The sequence below is a fragment of the Acanthaster planci genome, linkage group LG07 (assembly GCF_054643075.1).
Source record: "Acanthaster planci isolate LZ-2023a linkage group LG07, COTS_SCS, whole genome shotgun sequence".
NCBI lineage: Eukaryota > Metazoa > Echinodermata > Asteroidea > Valvatida > Acanthasteridae > Acanthaster > Acanthaster planci.
The window spans coordinates 11,307,269-11,314,528 of NC_141783.1; positions in this window are offsets into that span (position 1 = coordinate 11,307,269).

Consider the following 7,260-nt stretch of genomic DNA (forward strand, 5'->3'; position numbering starts at 1 on the left):
ATTAAGGTAAATGTACTCGGTGAAAGATTAAAGTTTACTTGCAAAGCAGTCAATGCTTGAACTGTGTGATGATTTAAAAACTTGTGGTATGAGTGGACAATGCATGATAACCTGTATGAAATATAAGATTGTCTGACTTTAACATCTTTTAATTTAATCCCTATAAACTTGACATAACAAAGTTGATACAACTTGGAGAAAAACGTCAGCAGAAAGACTTGCCCATTCTTTATCTATCCAGTAAAAAATATCTTTATAAATCTTGTCTTTAAATTCCATTTCTGTTACGAAAAAAATATACTTTCAAACACAAAATAAGGGCATGATTTAAATTTTAGGTTTGACGCAATACCCCATATGCCCCCCCCGAAAATGTTATACGGAGGCTTGGATGAGTGTGCCACGTGAAGCTTCTTGTGCAACACCTCTAACCTGACTCAAAGCCGGAATGTACGTAAATAGCAACAACTTCAGATTATAATATAAGCCATTTTGGTTCCAAAGTCTGTCACCCGCGCCGCCCATAAATAAATCCTGCATGTTTTCCCATGAAATAAATAAATAATAATAAACCTGTTCTTTACCAATAGCCTTACACATAGCAAGGTCACCTTCAGTATACAGAACTGGGTTAAGCCGAAGTAGTACCTTGATGATCGAGGGGCACAAAATGGCCCATTCACTGTTAAGAAGTTGGTCAACTTTTAGGTTGATATTTTACTCAATGTTAGTGTAAATATCAACTTCCCAACCTTGTGCAAATTCGTACCAATCGTTGGTCAATGATTGATGGAAATTAATTAACCAACAATATGGTAACTTTTAACCAAGGTAAGGCAAGTATTAAACAAATGCTCAACACTGTTTGGCCAACTTGTTTTTGCAGTATTCGACTACTCCCCCGTGCTTGGCTCGTCACCCACACCCATAGCTGACTGTTATGAAATTATATCACAGTCGAGTATCAGTTTGGCTTCAAGAGGCAACACTGCCACCTAACAAAGTTATTTTTTGCAAATATTTTCCGAGTTTCCAAATTTGTTCAATTTTGGGGTAGAATGACGGCCTGCGGCGTCTCTTTCGCGACTATCTGCGTCTTGACGTCTTGTGGACCGTCTGCGTTACTAACGACCGTATGGAAACCAGGCTTTACATTCTATCAACCTGTTTGGTTGAGAAATTCTCGTGCATAGTGCACTGCATGTTGTGGAAATTGGCCAGTGAGAATTACTCGCATCTGCGTAAACTATTAAAACGTCACACGCGTTCACGAGGAGGGCGCAACGTTGATATTTTGTCAACACTTTCGTCCGCGCAAGAAATGATGCCCAATACATGTAATCATGGAAAAATCGTGCGTGTGGGTGCTGGGCGCAGAAATAAAGCGCGCTAAGTGGTGGCATTTTAAATTTCACCATCCAGCATACTGCAGCGCTTATATCCGCTCCGAGCGGGAAAAAAAGAGGGCGTGACTTTTTGGTACTCACCATTAATCTCCATTAAAATGGTGATCAATGGTACTCACCCCATAGGTGTGCGTTTATAATGGAGATCAGTGGCGCGTTTGACGTGGAGCACGCTGAGTACCCGTAACGATTTTATTCTTTCATAATATATGGTCTTTGCCTACATGCAATACGTGTGTAAGAACCCGCTTGGAAAAGTTACAACCATTTGACTTTCTTTTGCCGCTTGGGGGTGCACTTCAACTAGGGGCAGATACACTGAATAAATAAATATTCATTGGAGGGGTTCGCCACTCGCACTAGTCTTGCTGGTGTTTCCAGCCGAGCACAATGTGCCGCGAACGCCTTGACTAAGGCTAGGAAAGTGATCGCACGTGAGCTGTAGCTTTCAGAGCTACGGCTAGGTAGATTTCAGTTACGTGATTTTGACGGCCAGCGTTCAATTTACACAAATATGAGCGGAAACGCCTTCGACGTTTCTCACTGGCTGGGTTGTTTTATTGCACCAGACTCGCCAACCTACCAAAACAACTGTTGTTTTGGGCAAACAGACCTACGTCAAGATACGGTATACAATAACGGCGACATGAAACCGCCACTGTGCACAACCACGTGACACCAGCAAAAGTATACAACATTTTCAAAGCAAATTGAAAATTGCTCTTTTTTCACTCAACACGTCAACTCAAGGTGCGTACAGTAGGAAATTGATAAGAATATGAGATTAAAATAATTTTGCAATAAATGAATGACTGTTGGATATGTTTTCAATAACAGACCTTTATATGTTTAAACTCAATAAGCTGTTTCAACCAGTAGATTGCACTAAATTAAATCATTCTCCACAGTGGCGATGGACTCGAGGATAACTAGTCAGGCAGTGTTAGACAAATTTTGATGTTGAGCAATCCAACTTTGAGATCGATTCCAAAACACCTTTGGACCTGATACGAATATGTTCCGTTTTAAATTAAACATGTTGACAGAATCAAACAAAAACCAAAAATCAATTTAACAAAAAAGTCATTGAGGATAATCTTTATTCATTATGTTTAAGGATTTCAAATTGGCCTTAAACTCATCAAGCTAAAAGATAGAGAAAATTGCAGACTATAGTCTTAAAAGAGCTTAGCTGACAAAACGTCACAGAATAATTGCTGAGTAATGATAACACTGACCTCGTTACATGCAGATTTTAATTTTAACAAAAGCCTGCATCGAATCATTTTCGTATATAATTCTGATTAAATTACGTTGATGCCTGAATGGAAACGACACGAGAAGTAGTTTTATATTTATTTGTATTTTGTAACAAAATTTAATGAAGTTTAATTTGTAATAACCCATGAAGCTTAAGGCCAACGGAGATGAGTTCTCAATACAGGCATACATGTTGATGTCAGTTCGTTTTGCCGAATACGGGATGATCATTTTACAACACTCTTACCTCCCGTTTATATTCTATATTAAGGAAAATCACTCAAAAAGCAAGACTTGATACTGTAGATCTCAACTCTGGGGACGCTAAAAAAAGGAAACAGTGGGACTTACTTTTTTACTGTTTTATTTCCACTTGTATGAATTCATATTCATAGAATCACCCTCCACCACAAAAACAGAGGCCATTCGTATGCATGCGTATATAATTATGAATTTATTATTGAAAAGGTCTATTGATTTTTCTGCTTTTGTCATTGTAAAGAATTTTAAATCAATTTCGGATGTAATAATTATCAAAGGTCAATGTGGTTGAAAAATACCAGCAAAAAATTAGTCAGTTATAGTCCAAAATATTTCTCACCCTCCTCACCTTAATTCGGCGTGTGTTTATTGTTTGGGTTCTACAGTTCTTGAAGGTAGTTATCATTTGTTACCTTTGGTTTGAGAAATTCTGAATGCATAACAGTTTGAAAGATATACTCTTACTGAGAAGAAACATTACCGTTAACTGGCTACCGTAAGGTTTGTGGTTGTCAATGTTAAACTGCGAAAAATTGGGCTTGTGAGCAACTTTTACCTTAATTTGGTGTAAATTAACGCCCAAAATTATACACAATTTGTCTAACTGATGAGTTTATATTTAATTTCATTTTATTTATTTGTTGAACATGACCAATAGTGCCCATCATCTGAATAACTTAACTTTGCCCAATGCTTTATTGTACAAAGTTTTTACAGCATAAGTTTGTTATAATGACTTGTTACTGTTGCCACGTATTTGCTGATTAATTTTCGATGAAACAGTTGCCAAAGGTCAACGCGGTTAAAAAAATACCAGCATAAGAATTGGCCAGTTATGGTCCGAATTATTTCTCAGCTTCCTGACCTTAATTAGGCATATTTATCCTTGCTGTACTCTTCAGGCAGGAAATTATTATTTGATACACTTTGGGTCGATAAATTCTGAACACACAGCAGCTTAGTTCCTATACTCTTGCTAGAGAGAAAAAATGCTGATAACTAAAGTTTGCGCATTTCAATTAAGTTTGGCAATGTAAAGTTTCATATTTTTACACGTAGTATTCCTGAACTTGTTCATTGTTCAAATGGTCCACACTTTTTTACAAGTAAAAGCTGATCCAATCACTGTAAAAAAAAGTAACATTACACGATTTTTTTCCTCATAAAATTACAGGTTTACGCAATACATGCGACTCTACGACGTTCTAGATGTACATGTAAACAAACACAACATGCTAGTAAAAAACGATGTTGCACAATTGTCTATAATGCATATTATAGACAAAGCGGTAAATTCATTCATTTCAAATTTTGGCCGTAATGATTCAAATCAATGCTATAAAAACGGGTTTTTAACGGATATTAATGCCTCATTGCTTCAGTCTGTAAAAATGTTTTGATTTCATTTATCATTCTACAGGTATTTTATAGATGGGGAAATGCAACGGGTACCTTTTTTTCTATTCCATTTTACTTGTTTTACTTTATTTCGTAACTTTTTATTTCACTTCGTTATTCCTAAACCTTTTTTTTAATTATAGTTCGTCTTCTGGTTTTGTTCACGGCCAGGGTGACTACTACAGGTTGGCAATTTCTGCACCCTTTGCATTTGCTCCAAGCATTTGACATGCAGTGCACGGTGAAATGGCTTCTTGATTCACATACCGATGTATATGCAGTATCTTTCGTTAACCAGTAAAATCTTATTTAATAAATTGCATGTATTCCCCTGGTAAACCAAGGCCCTGTCAATAACAGCATACTAAGAAACACAGTTAAGTTACATATATAATTGCATAGCATATCAGGATCCATGCACAGCAAATAACAAAATTATCAAACCTCTAAACCATTCACCATGTTCACTTCTTTCAAAGGGGGAATTTTTAATACAGGCAGACATGTACGTGTAAATGGACATGATCAAGCAGAGTGTTAATCAAATTAACATTCTGGATTTGCGGGATTTGATTAAATTTTCTCTGCACAGCACACAGAAAACTGAATTATATTAAGACCTCAGACCTGGTTGATGAAACAGCGTATGTACCTTTGCCTCGTGGAAATTTTGGTTAGCCGAGCTTCAAGTTTGTTTAAATTTCTTGTTTTCCTTTACTCGGGGTCCCACTGGGCAGTGATGCATTGGTCAGTTGCCATTGCGTCTCATACTGTCAAATTGAAATTAAGATATGTACAAGCCTCTATCCATATTTATCATATCCAGTGGGACACTATCAGAGTATACGTAAGGTGTTATCAAATATACCGAAATAATCAGAATGTGCCTTTTCCTTGTGTCTTGCGTTGTCAAAAACGTGTTTCACATACAAAGGTCTCATTGGTTTCCCCTACAAAGAGAAACCATAAACCTGTTAGGCCTAAAGAAACCAGCAACAGGTACCGAAATGCTGTGCACATTTCCAATGTTCATTATATTTCGTCAGCACAAGTGTTCTGAGCCACACTCCAGACCAGGGTTGAAATTTTTACCGGTAAAGTTACATGCCTATAGTCAATTACATGTATTTCGCAGCAAATGCTTCTTGGACCTAAAATCCATCTACTTTGTCGGAAGCTGCATGGCAGGGAAAAATACCTGCAGTCCTCCCTGGGGTTGAAAATTTTCGGAAAGGAATAGGATCTGTACTTGTCAAGCTTGACACTACTGTCGCCAAACCTAAAGCAAGTACAGATCCTATAGGTAGACCCTACATCAAATAACATTTGCAAAGAAACAAGACTCATCTCAGTCAATGGGGACTGCAGAGTTACAAGATGTCTTCATTTTAAACAGGTTTCGATACGAAATACTTTTATTGTCCATTGTCCATGGCATTTCCCCGCTCTTTTTATCATTCAGCAAAACAACTCTGGAATGTTGAACAGTCTTATTTTTCCGGAAGAAGATGCAAAAATCTGAAAGAAAACAACTGATGGTGAATCATATTTTGCAGTGTTTCCCGAGAGGAAATTTTATTCTGGAAAAGAAGACAGTACATTGCTTTGTGACAAAGTTTAATAGGTTCTGCAGAGCTGTCATTGTGTGTTTTTCCCCCAAATTTCCTGAAGATGTAGGACAAAGTAAGTTCTCAAGCTAAAGTCGAACAGCTCTCCAGTACCAAGTTCAGTACCAGATTTTGAACTGGTAGGTTGGAAATAGTTTAACAAGAATGAATAGTTTTACAAGAATAATGTACATTTGATGGTAAATACAACCAGAAAGATTACAAAATAAATTTAAGATTTTAAACCTTCCTGTTTAAAATTAAGTACTTTTGTCATAAAGCTTAATTTTCAAAAGCAGTTATGGTTCATCAATTTTATTTATTCATTTCAATTATTTTGTAATTAACCTTTTCTTATTCACCTTCAAATTTCCATGTTCTCCAGCTTTGTTCTATCCTAACAAGTTCAGTGTCTGGCACTGACCTTGAAAAATACTAAACTACTACACTAGTCTTTTAGTATATCTTGAAAATTCAAACTGTTTTCTTTGAAAAACAGTAATGTATGTTAAACCAATTTTTCTGAAGAAATCCAGAAAAATTATACACAGTTCTGTATTTGATATTAACAGTTTTGAAATTTCCCACAGATGGAAAGGAACACAGGTTTCTATCAGTAAGTTGAAGTAAATACGTAACTTGAAGTCAGAATTCCTTCTGAAAGCAGGAAAAATTACGCTAGAGGTTTTGATTTTGGAGAAAACCTTCAAACTTATCAGTTTGTCGTCTTCCCGGTGCAAATCCATCTTTGAAATAGCAGTTTCTCGTACGTTTCATTATTTCTTGCAGGACATTTCAAAATCTTGCCATTAAACAGTGTTAAGCTTGTTCAGTCTTTTTTTTTAAAGCTGAGCATTTTTTTTCTGAAGATGTGTGACAGGTTGTCAAGATTTCAATAAAAAAAGGCGCGACACCTGATTACTGAGGTTTTCTGTGTGAATTGATGTCAGTGGGTTGTTTTGTTTTCCGTTTTGAATATAGCTTTATTTGACTTCCTGATACAAGGACAGCATTATTGAAGGAATCTCATAGGAAGTTTCTATAAAATTACTGGAGTGGGTCTCAAAATTTTAAATGATAGCGTGCGGGGGGTGGGGCTGGTTTAAACTACGCCCACTGCCCAAGATACATGACCATCGCAGGTACGTTAGTTCGCGGTAAATTGCCGTTATTTTTTCTTTTGATTTTACGTGTTGAGTCATCCTGAAAGACTCTTCCACAAAAGTTTGAAACCTGAAAAGTCTGAATTTAACACACCTAGTGTATTTTGTGTCTTGACTCCTTACTTTCCATCGTCTGATCGTATTAAGAATTGAAGCTAACACATA